This window comes from Eretmochelys imbricata, chromosome 2 (assembly GCF_965152235.1).
Source record: "Eretmochelys imbricata isolate rEreImb1 chromosome 2, rEreImb1.hap1, whole genome shotgun sequence".
Classification (NCBI taxonomy): Eukaryota; Metazoa; Chordata; order Testudines; family Cheloniidae; genus Eretmochelys; species Eretmochelys imbricata.
Window position 1 is genome coordinate 11,830,355 of NC_135573.1, and position 12,978 is coordinate 11,843,332.

A 12,978-nucleotide genomic window follows, 5' to 3' on the forward strand; every position below is an offset into this window, starting at 1 on the left:
AAAGTGAAATTCTGGAATTCCTAGCTGTCATACTCAGTCCATCTAAATATTGCCTAGCCCTAACCCTGTTTCCTTTGGGCACCTGACAGAATCACAGCCTAGGGTGGCATAGCTCCCTGCCATACACAACAACTTGGTGATGATGTGATGTAATTGATGACATGGCTCTGGCACATTATGATGCATCATCATCATATCACAACGAACTGGCACATGCAACAGATATTACCAAATGAAGTTTTACCAAACTTGGGTCTGGACCATTAAATATATTCTGAGCTAGGCCTGCAGGAGATCGGATCAGCCCAATGAAATCTGAAAGTGAAAGCTGAAGCTAGACACATTCAGACTGGAAATAAGGTACATATTTTTAACAGTGGGGATAATTAACAATTGGAGCAATTTGCCAAGGTTTGTGGTAGCTTTTAAAATCAAGATTGGATTTTTTTATAAACAGATATGATCTAAGTAGCCTTACAGATGTATGGGCGAATTGATTACTGATTATTCTCTTGGACCAGGGGTTCTCAACCTTTTTATTTCTGAGCCCCCCCTTGCCCCCCCTCAACGTGCTATAAAAACTCCACAGTCCACCTGTGCCACAACAACTGTTTTTCTGCATATAAAACCCAGGGCCGGCATTAGTGGGTAGCAAGCAGGGCAGTTGCCTGTGGCCCCACGCCACAGGAGCCCCGCAAAGCGAAGTTGCTTGGACTTCAGCCCCACCATGGTGGGGATTGAGCTTTGGCTTTCTGCCCTGATCCCCAGACAGTTTAGCACTGGCTATGCTTCGTGGACCCCTGAAACCTGCTCGCAGCCCCCAGGGGCCACAGACCCTTGGGTGAGAACCAATGTCTTAGACTGTATTGGTTAAAGATTTAGTTTCCTGAGGGCTACAACATCAGGAATATAATTAGATTTAAGAGACCCTAAGAGCAAATGAGAAACAATTCCAGGTGATTACATTTTCCTTTATTAACAAATTCACTAAGCAGATAAACAGAATCCAACAAATACTAAAAATACAACAGCAGATGGGGTGAGAGCATGAGGTGTTTAAGCCTATGACCGATATCACTCACATCATCTGCTGGGAGACCCCTCTCTCTTCCTTCCAGAGTGTCAGTCATTATTCTCCTCCTCATCATCATCACCCATGGTTGTCATCCTGGCATGTCCCTGGGCATTTCTTCCCCCAGCATGCAGGCCGGGCAACACCTTTTATTCAGAGAAACACTTATGCCTATTAAGACTCATATATATGCATAAAGGTGTCAACCCCTTTCTCCTTACCTGCACTTCCACACCCCATACATTTTGGGGTGCTCCACTTTTCATAGGTTGTGCCCCTTATTCTCATTAGCATCTACATACACATGTCCCCACGGTAATCTGCGTTGACAGCAGAATTTCTCCTGATGTTATGATTGAGTGCCTTGCAGTCTAGAGAGGTATATTGGGGCATATTTTCCCAAACATCACCCATTGGCATATTCTTTACAGTAATCTTGTAACTTTACTGCTGCAAGGTCATTCCTGGGTCACCTACTTATGTCCCCCTCTTTAGGCCCAAAGACTAACATGGCTAAGATGAAATCTTACAGACTTCAGCCTGCAAACTTTGCATTATAGCCTTACTTTGCTTATATAATTCATACACGCTCATCACTTATACAATCTCTCTGGTCACTCAATTTCTGATCTCAAAGTGACTATCCTTCAACAAAAAAACTTCGAAAACAGACTCCAACTGCTGAATTGGAATTAATTTGCAAATTGGATACAATTAACTTAGGCTTGAATAGAGACTGGGAATGGTTGATTCATTATAAAAAGTAACCTATTTCTCCTTGTTTATTCCTTCCCACCCCCCCCACCCCGTTCCTTAGACGTTCTTGTTAAACCCTGGATTTGTGCTGGAAATGGTCCACCTTGATTATCATACACATTGTAAGGAGAGTGATCACTTTACATAAGCTATTACCAGCAGGAGAGTGGGGTGGGGGGAGAGAAAACCTTTTGTAGTGATAAACACCCATTTTTTCATAGTCTGTGTGTATAAAAACATCTTCTGTATTTTCCACAGTATGCATCAGATGAAGTGAGCTGTAGCTCATGAAAGCTTATGCTCAAATAAATTGGTTAGTCTCTAAGGTGCCACAAGTACTCCTTTTCTTTTTGCGAATACAGACTAACACGGCTGTTACTCTGAAACTTATAAAAGCTTGTCAACCTTATACTCATCTGACCCTATCCTGCTTACACCTATCCATCATACATTAATTAATTACACTTATCCACAACAATAAATGCTCAATTAAATTCTTAAAAGAGATAGTTGGCTGCATTTAGTTCACACAGGAATTCTTTTGGTAAAGTTCTGTGATCTGTGTTCTATAAGAGGTCATCAGAGGAGCTCTGCAAAGCAATGAAGCAAATGATGAACAATAAAGCACCAGGTCCTGATGGGATATCAGCTGAAGTACGCAAAGTGGGGGGAGAAACACTAACAAGCTTCATTTCCTGCTCCTCAAAATCTTGCACACAGAGAAATCCCCGCTGACTTACGTAACGCTAACATTGTCACCATTTTCAAAAAGGGAGACAGGGCCGACTTGGCAACTATTGAGGCATTGCCCTCCTCTCCATCTCTTGGAAGATTCTTGCTAGAAACCTACTGAATCACCTGCTCCCTGTTGCAGAGGAATTACTTCCAGAGCCCCAGTGCGGCTTCAGACCATCATGAGACACCACTGACATGATTTTCGCAGCCAGGGAAAAATATGAAGAACAACACTTGGAGCTGTATACGGCCTTTATCGATCTGACCAAAGCCTTCGACTCTGTCAACCATGAGACTCTGTGGAAAATCATGTCAAAGTTTGGCTGCCCAAGCAAATGTATCACCATTGTAAGACTCCTCCATGACCAGATGACTGCCTCCATCCTCTGCAGTGGCTCTGCCTCTGAGCCCTCTGTCATCTGAACTGGCGTAAAACAAGGTTGTGTACCAGCACCCACCCTTTTCTCCATTTTCTTAGCAGCTATGAAAATGTTAACCCAAGACTGCCTCCACAGGGCACTGGCATCCAATATTGGACTGACGGCAACCTCTTCAACCTTTCTCGTCTCCGTGCCTGAACTAAAGTAATATCGGCAAAAATAACCGAACTCCAGTACGCAGATGATTCTGCTGTAGTTGCACACTCAAAGGAGAATCCACAAACAGCCCTTAGTTGCTTTTCTGAAGATTACAAAAGCCTAGGGCTAACTCTGAACATCGGTAAAACAAAAGTTCTTCACCAGCCAGCTCCCAGTCAATCATCAGACCCTGCAAGGAAGATCTACATCAACAAAGAAGAGCTGGAAAATGTAGAACACTTGGCCTATCTTGGCAGCGATCTCTCACAGAGGGCAGACATAGACATTGAGATTCAGCACAGAATTCACTGTGCCAGCCTTGCCTTTGGCAGACTGTCTTGCCGGGTGTTCAACAATCACGACATCAGAACACACACTAGACTTTTATTTTATAAAGCGGTGGTAATCCCAACTCTCCTCTATGGCTGTGAGACTTGGGTGACCGATAGAAAACACCTGAAAAATCTGGAACACCAACACCAGCACTTTCTTCAGAAGATCCTCAACATAAAGTGGGAGGATCGTTGCACTAATGTCAGTGTCCTCCCAGAGGCCAACGTGTTCAGTGTTGAGACCCTGATTATCCAGCACCAGCTGAGGTGGAGCGGGCACTATGTACGCCCGCCTGATGGGCGTACAGCAATTGTTTTGGTAAGCATACAGCTCACCAAAGGAGAAAGGAAACAGGAAGGCCAAAAGAAACGCTTTAAAGACATCCTCAAGATACACATCAAGAGATGTGGCATCGACACCACGCACTGGGAGATAGTAGCCCAGGATAGGGATAACTGGCGAAGACTTGTCAGAGAAGGAAGGTCCACTTTTGAGGAAAATTGCCTTGTCCTGGCCTCAGAAAAATGCCAGAAAAGAAAGGACAGATGACTATCATGCCGCAATCGTGGCCCAACCATGACTTCCAACGTCACCTGCAATGTCTACTAAGGAGGCTGCGGCTCAAGGATCAGACTCCTCAGTTACCAAAGGACCCATGAAAAATAAAACCTGTGAAAGAGATCGTCCTTGACCTTGAGGGATCGCCGCTAATGCTGCCAATGACAAGAGGTCAGGCTAGATGATCAGAATGGCACCTTTTGGCCTAGGAATCTAGGAATCTAAGACGTCTGGACAGTCTACGGAAAAAAAAAATTGGGTTAAATAACAGACCCAAGAATTAGCCACATTTTGGAGGAAACAGTCCTGAATTAAGTGATCATGTGCTGGCCAGCAAGGGAAATCTGCAAGGGAAGACAAGATACATGCATCTCAATACCAAAGATCTCAATGGAATTTTAAGACTGAATTAACCCCAATTCCTGTGTAAATGAAAGCACGCTGTGCTGTAGGGGCATTGCCAAGGAACATCCAGGCTGTCTGCTTTCTGGGTTGTACTCTAGTACTGACCACAGTAGCCTAATTGGAGACTCACTTCCCCACAACTGAAATCTCTGGGCACAAACAAGCCAAACACCACTGTATTGTAATCTCCATGTATTTATAACTCAGTAAAGGCTGTTTGGGCATTGTGCCGCAGAAGCAATACAAGACTGTAAAACCCAGTAGCCTGCAATTATAGACAGAGATGGCTGTGACTGACTGTCAGCGCTTCTCTGGTGTCCAGTGGTCAGCAGCATAGGGTTTGAATTCCAAAGATGCCAGTGACTCACCAGCTAATTATAATATTACTTAAACTATTTATATTTGACATTGAAACATGCCGTGGCAGCAAGGAAGAGGAGCATGCATACCATGGCTCCTTGAGGAGAAAAGCCACCGCCAGCTGATGCAAAGTTGACTGCAGTGCAAAGTTGCTCATCTCATTGTTCAGGGGGTCCTGGTGTGACATCAGTTTTTACCTTCCCTGTGCACTCCGCATTGGAAATTGCCAATATCCTAGTCATCTTAGGCAATCCCCTGGGGAGGCAAGTGGGATACACTAGAATAGCAACAGAGGTCTGTAACAGATCCCTGGCTGCATAGAGTCGATGCACAAACACAATGGTTGGCAGCTACACCGCACACATGTGGCAAGGATATAGCTAGCAATTTGTATAGGCACTGTCCAGTTTGTTTCCCCTTCCCTCTCCCCACCCACTGTTATACCTATAATAGGTCATGGTAGACGGTCTGTCGCACCAGATGTGATCGCTAACCACTTATTTACTAACCCTTAGCTGATCTGAATATTATAGCGCAACACTTTGAATGTGAAGAGCTTTGAACTGATAGGATGGATCTCCACCAGATTTGCCAACATTTGGGGACCTTTTAATATCCTCTCATCTCCTGAAAACCATGCGAGGTAGGGAAATAACGGTCACATTTTACAGATGAGGCAACTGAGGCACATATGCGACATCCCCACAATCGCACAGTGACGCAGGGTGTGTCTGGACTACCGTCATTGGGTGTAATGGCAGCTTGAGCCGACACACCTGAGCGAGCTTTAAATTAGCTAGCTCAGGCCCCGCAACGGTGAAGCTGCAGCACCGCCAACATCAGTGCAGGCTGTGCAGAGGTACCCAGAACGCTGGGCAATTACCATGGCTTCACCGCTCTAGATAAAAGCTGGCTTGCATATGTCATTTCTGAGATGGAGTCGCACCCAGGGACTGGAGTCTAGACATACCCTACGTGCAACTTCCAGGTTCTTACCTTCCCTTCCCCCCATCCCTCGGGTCCAGTTGTGCAAACTTTACTTACATCGATGACTTCAATGGGACTACTCACCTGAGTGAGGGCTTATCAATGTGGGTAAAGCCTATCTAACTGGACCCTTAGCATGCGTCCGTATCATATACAGATAGGCATCAGGAAAGCAAAACTCAAAGACTCTCATAAACAAGGGGAATTAGTATTGCAGTTACTGATGTACTTGCCACATTTGAATTTTAATTGCCCAGGAAGGAACCCCAGTATGTTTAATAATAGTAGCTCAGAGTACATGAACGGAGGTCCTCTGGTAGTGGGAACTGAATCCCAGCTCTGCATGGACTCCAATTCTTTATTCAGACACAAGGAATGCATGAATTATCCAGGGATACTCACACTACATCAGTAGTCAGGTCTGTGTGGATAGTAAAAAAAATCAAAAAACTTTCCTGGAAACCAACTGTATTTGCACACTAACAAACCAAACACATCCATGTCTTCACCTGGCCTTGTCTGGCTGCTGGGCCCATGCAATGAAAAGTGAAAGCAGGTATTCCCAGAGATAAATTAGGTTGGCCAGTGTGAATGGTTTTCATGTGATCTGCTTCATTATATTGTTAAATGACAGGATTACTGCTAACGTAATCCTGATGTGTCCATCATCCTGGTATCTCAGAACCAACAAAACTGTAAAGCAAACATTCTAGTTCAAAAGAGTGTGTTCGCCACCCTTTCTCATATTAGCTTTATCCAAAGCCTATTGAAGTTATTCGGAGTCTTTCCACTAACCTCAGGAGGTTTTGGATCTGATCTGTTATGAAACATAGTACTCCTGGAGCTCTCCATGTAGCAGTGTTTCTCTACACTGCCAGCAATCAGATCCTATGAAGCTAGGCCCCAAAATGGAGCTTTTCTCAAACACCCTCAATAGTCACTTATTGAAAACAAACAATAAAAATACAAAATAAGTCATGCAAGAAAACACTAGAGACTGTGGCTATCGGTGCAGAATTCTTTGATTCCGCACCTTTGTGTTGTCTACCTGCACAGAACTCCACCCAATCTGCTACTCTTCTCTGGCTATATGCATGGGGCTCCCTGTCTCCATTACTCTGCCTGCATGCCCGCCACACCAAAAGGCGAGGTTTTTTCCCAAACTGTCACATTAATATTGCCACACGTGTGTGTGGTATAGCGCCATCTATCCAACTTCCAAGGGAATTCACACCACCACAGATCTAATGGAATCCAAACTAGTTTTTAAACTATAGGAACTAATTAAAATTGGCATCTACTATAAATAGTTCTGGTAAGTTCAACTGGCACAAGCCTGTCTGGCCTACAAGAACATCAAAGGAATAACTAACTCTTGTTTAATCTTGTTTCACTGAAGCAGGAAAGAAGCAGAAAGGAGGTTAGTGGCATCAAGCCAAATGTCCATCATTCAGAAAATGCAGAGTGCCCTCAACGTAGAAAAGTCTTTTGTACGAGGGAAGGAGTTGAATGTCAAAACCAACTTTGAATGTGGCTCAATATACCACTAGCAACTGGCTGAAAACTGAGGGGTAAATGGATAAGAGAGAATGAATAGGTTGAAAGAGATAAATAGAACAATACAATATAGAATGGAGTGTTATGAACATGGGATCAGGTGATGAACTATGGTGCCTTGGAAACAATTTTGTGGTCTTATTTATTTCTTGTTGTTACAGAAAGCTGGCTATTCTATTAAAGCCGTCCTTTCCTCTATATTGTATGATTCTGTGTCTCCATCTCTTCTCCATTACCTGTTTGCTCATGGCTTTGAATCCTCCATTTCTTATACTGTCTCTTCAGTCTCAGCTTCTCACTGTTTTTGCTTTCTCCTTATTTGTCCAGGACCGTTCTCTCCACTTTTATCTGCTGGTGCTACAGATGTGCCTCTCCCTCTCTTTTGCTGATGCTTCAGGCAGATGTTCTAGAAGAACAGGCTTCAATGAATGAGCATCTCCAGTTTAGAGAGAAGGAGATAATCAGGTCATTTTCTGGGCATACATTAGCGATAGGCCTCAACCAAAATTCCTGATTCTCACATTCCCAAATTTGCTGAAGCTGGAATTCAGATCAAAATCCAGACTTTCTAGCTGTAGTTTGGAGGTTGTTCTGCAATGGTAGGACCCCCTAACGTTTCCTATGTGATACAGCAGAAGAACCAGAAAATGCAGTTGACCATAAAGAAAAGGGAAACTGACCCATCCAAATGTACCTTCCAAATGGAAGAAATGGTGCAAAGTAAATCATCAGTGTGAATGGTGGCTCCTGGTGGTACAGATGAAGAATGTTTTAATATTGTTACAAACCTATGGCCATCTAAGTTCCTGCCTCCTTATACCATAGGTGGGGGAGGGGGGCCTTGTACAAAGTATTGGGACTACAGGACAGTAGCCTGCCTGATCCTTATTTCTTACAGTAGGGTGGGATTTTAAAAAGCGCTCAGCATGAGCGTGACTCTCCCACACTGAAGTCATTGGTAAAACTCCTTATGGCTTCAGCTGAAATAGAGTTAGGTCAGCTCGAAGAGCACATGAAAACCATCTGTAGTATATATGGAAGCAAGGGCAAGAGGCAATCAGTTAATAGCAAGAGGCTCTGTTAAACGAATCCTAGTCTATAGTGTACTCCCAAGGCACTTAAATCTTCAGGCTTTTAAGGAATTTAAATGTTAAAAAACTCCTTACAAGTTACTTTTAAATATCAGCAAATTGTTTTAAAAATGATTTATGCAAATTAGCCTTTTAAATGTTTTGCATGAAATGCCCCCCTCCCCCCCCCCACACACATACTCAAAAGATGGCAACCCTAAATGGAGCCTACACTGTTTTGGGAGACAGAGAAGCTGCTGTTGGCTAAAGATCCTGACTCAAACTGCTTAGTGGATTTCTGAAAGTGGAATTAATGATCTCTGTGAAGCTTACGCTGCTGCTGTTTGCTGTCTTTGCTGAAGAGTTGAAATACTCGTGAATAATATAACTTGTGTATGCTGGGTTTTTGTCAGTCCTCTGAATTTGACAAATACTCTAGATATACAAGTTGCTTTTGACTGCCAGAAAGACATGGGGAAACTGAGGTACTGATCGGATAAGCAAATTGTCCATGCTCAACGTAACAGGTCACTTTCTGAACTGGAACAGAATTTAGGGGTTCCTAGTTCCATGCTCAGTCCCCTGGAACACAGTGCCTGAATATAAACTTTTATTAAAAAAATCCCTCCAAATAACTGAAGAAATCTATATTTGCTAATACTTGCATCTTCCTTGGTAGATTAATAGAGGTTCATCAACAGAGAAACATTGCAGTTGAGCAGTTCTAATCCTTCACACTCTGCAAATGAAGGAAGATAGTGACTCTGGGCCATGATTTAGGGAACTGCAGGGCTACATTTGATCCTCAGACCACAGACTGGGCACCTCCGTTGTAAAAGGAAGTGCTCTTGAATATTACAATTAGGACAAAGTGAATGGTGCCCAGTGCCACAGTTTGGCTACTTTCTTCCTGCAATAGCTGAGTAAGACTGTGCTGTCTGCATCCGGAGTAATGGGCTGTTTCCTGTAAAGAGTTATTACTGCAAATAAAGAGACATCGGGCTGATTTGATCAGTAGAGCAGCGCCTAAGAAATTACTTTCCTAGTCAAGTTTGTCATTGTGAAACAGAGCCTTTCTTTCAGGTCATTGTTCTAATGTTATTGGTCTGACCAGGGTACACTGCTTTTCATGAGACTTAATCAGGTTAGATGTTTTCAGTAGCCTCATGTTTTAGTGGCCATAATGAAGTAGGCTCCTGATGATCAAAGAGTATTCTCAATCTCATTAGCTGCCACATTTATAGCATTGCTGATTAAATGGCTCAGAGTCAGAAGCCATCCAGCTAACCACATCTGTGCTGATGGTGGCAAGCCACATTTTAAATCAAACACAGGCAAATTCATCTTCCCTGCTCAAGTCTACCACACTTAATGGTGAACCAGTAGTGTATCCATGCACTATGCTATCCAATGATGGAGTGCGCTTGCCTGTTCTACTCATGAAAAAGGTCAGAAAGCTAAGAGATGTGTCTAAGATCTGTATAATTCTCTTCCAGGACTAGGTTTGTGCCTACTAAGAACAGCCCTATGCTGCATGACTCATTGCTTTCCAGAGGAAGCTCAAGGAAGCCAGGAGACACTTGCTGGCTCTCAAGGGAAGTTTCATACTTCTCCATCCCTTAGCAGTGTACTCAGCACTATGGAGTCAGTTAATCATGGTGCTTTGTAGGGCAGACCAGAGAGTTGTAGCTTGAGCAGAGGTCTGAACCTACAGCCCCAAGTAGTCTCCTCTCTGTCTCTGCACTGGATCTAGCATCAGGAAAGGGATGGATTCTTTCCAGAGTGCTTCCAGACACACAAAGTAAACAATCTGGGGAAGAAATAGAGAAAATATATATTTTTCTTCTTCAGTTAAAAATGATCATAGGTGTTACATGTACATGCAAAATTTTTATTTGAAAATGTGATGGTGTCTCTTTAAGGGGGGTTTATGTAGCAAATGGATGGGTTAGTTAAAAATAAACCCCTTAATACTTGCTATTCCGATCTTAAACTTACCAGTTTATTAGTTGAAAACCATGATGGGAAACCACACAGCGCAGCCTCCTTAAAAAAATCTTCATTATTTTTGAAAGTTATACCCCACAGGATCTTTGCTAATATGCTTTGAAGCATCATAAAAATATAATTTCAAGTACGGTCGTCGTGGAAAATGAACAAAGTATTTTTTACTAAGCGAGATTGATTCTGTTTCACTGTTTGTTCATTTACTCGTCAATTCTCCAAAATAAACGTAATTTGCAATGCACCAATCTTTAATGTGAATTTGTGAGATTCTGCTGTAATTTACCTGCATGCTGTACAATAACAAATTATCATAGTTAACTTTTATTTGCAAAGTAGCTTTAACAAGCTTGCTTATCTGTTTCATTATATTGTTTTATGAGTGTAAGCAGTTCTGATCCTGCTCTCTTTTAGGGATTTCAGCAAGATGAAGTGATTGATTATGACACTTCCTTTGCATCGACTGTAACAGTTTGAAAGCCATAAACAGTCCCTTAAGATAAGGATGTTTGCTTGAGTTGTCAGGGAAAGATTAAAGCATGTTTGGCATCTGAGGCTAATGATGGAAATACTTAGAGGAAGTTTTCATCACCATAACGTGTACCTACATAGCAGAGCTTTTCCTACATAGTTTGAAAAGTCTGGTAGCTGATGCTGAATTGGAATTGTGTAGCAGCTTTGGCAGTGATCCAACTTGCCCCTTCACAAATTAGCTTTTGTGGACAGCTAACAAGCTTCCTTACCAATCAATGCAAGCCATTTCTCACAGACAACACTCGTGCTCCTTCTTCACGTCAGTATGTTTGGTGTAAATGAAAAATATGTGCTGCAGGGTGAAATGAGCTATCAGCGAGTTTGTATGGACAGGTCATGCTGGTTCTATGTTATAGCCAGTAGGGAGCTTTCAAGTCCCTGGTCATCTCTATTTGCTAGAATTTATAGAAGCAATCATGGCTGATGACAGTATGTTAGAAGGTCTGTCAATGGAGTTATCACCCAAGTGATAATGGGATGAAGCCCTAAGGCCCTGGGAGTATCTTAGCTGCCTTATTTAACCTCCTGATTGTCCAGTAGCAGAGCGGACAGAAGGGAAGGCTACTGAGAGCCAGGAAAACTCATGCAAGATGAAAGGATCAGCCACCTTGAAAAGGTGCCCCTCTCCCCAGCAACAGACAACATACTTTAGGTTTATATTTTGCTGTCTTCTGCTACCTATAGCTCTGTCCTGGGCCTGGACTGCACATAGTTTTTGTTCCAATTTAACTACATTGGTTTAAAAACTGATGTAGTTAAATAGGTAGAAACACCTAGTGTAAATTTATCATCATAAGCTGTTCCAATATAAAAGGAGTACTTGTGGCACCTTAGAGACTAACCAATTTATTTGAGCATAAGCTTTCATGAGCTACAGCTCACTTCATCGGATGTGCATCCGATGAAGTGAGCTGTAGCTTATGAAAGCTTATGCTCAAATAAATTAGTTAGTCTCTAAGGTGCCACAAGTCCTCCTTTTCTTTTTGCGAATACAGACTAACACGGCTGTTACTCTGAAACCTGTTCCAATATAAGCACCTCTAAATTGGTATAACTGCATCCATACAAAGGGTTGCATCAATTTATCTGGGTGGGATTGGTTCTAAACTGGTATAACTAAATTGGTACAGAAATCGTGTGGAGACAAGCCCTTGGACTAATTGCTCTTCAATAAAAGGAGAGCTGGCTGTACCTTATTGAAGGCACAGGAACAAACCATCCCAAAGTGCAGAGAGAATAGCAAATACGGCAGGCGACCAGCTTGGCTTAACAGTGAAATCTTTGGTGAGCTTAAACTCAAAAAGGAAGCTTACAAGAAGTGGAAATTTGGACAGGTGACTAGGGAGGAGTACAAAAATATTGCTGGAGCATGCAGGGGTGTACTCAGGAAGGCCAAGGCACAACTGGAGTTGCAGCTAGCAAGGGATGTGAAGGGTAACAAGAAGGGTTTCTACATGTATGTTAGCAACAAGAAGATCAGGGAACGTGTGAGACCCTTACTGAATGGAGGAGGTTGGATTTTAGGAAACATTATTTCACTAGGAGGTTGGTGAAGCACTGGAATGGGTTACCTAGGGAGGTGGTGAAATCTCCATCCTTAGAGGTTTTTAAGGCCCAAAGCCCTGGCTGCGATAATTTAGTTGGTGTTGGTCCTATTTTGAGCAGGGGACTGGACTAGATGACCTCCTGAGGTCTCTTCCAACCCTAATATTCTATGATTCTATGAAAAGGCTGTCCTAGATTTTATCTGGGCTATTAATTTCTCCTCCTTAACTATGTGACTCTCATAGATTAGTTGAATCTCATCTACCTCTAGGCGCTACGGTAATAAAAATAATCATCATAAGTGCATGTAAAATGTCATTTTGATCTCTTTAAGGCACTTTTCAGTTTGATTTTCTCTTCCTATGTGTTTATCACTCTGATTTTGGAGTAATTTGGCAGACTAAATCACTCTGGAATTATGTTCAAGCTTCTCCAAGTCGGAATTGGACCCATTTCTGAAGTGCAGCAACCATGGTTTGACAGA

The 12,978-nt window shown here is 42.7% G+C and overlaps 1 protein-coding gene across 1 annotated transcript in view; it reads left to right on the forward strand.

Moving 5' to 3' along the window:
* The window catches only part of COL22A1 (collagen type XXII alpha 1 chain), a 296,104-nt gene that overhangs the window by 67,112 nt on the left and 216,014 nt on the right, over positions 1–12,978 (forward strand). The gene's annotated exons all lie outside the window — the stretch shown is intronic.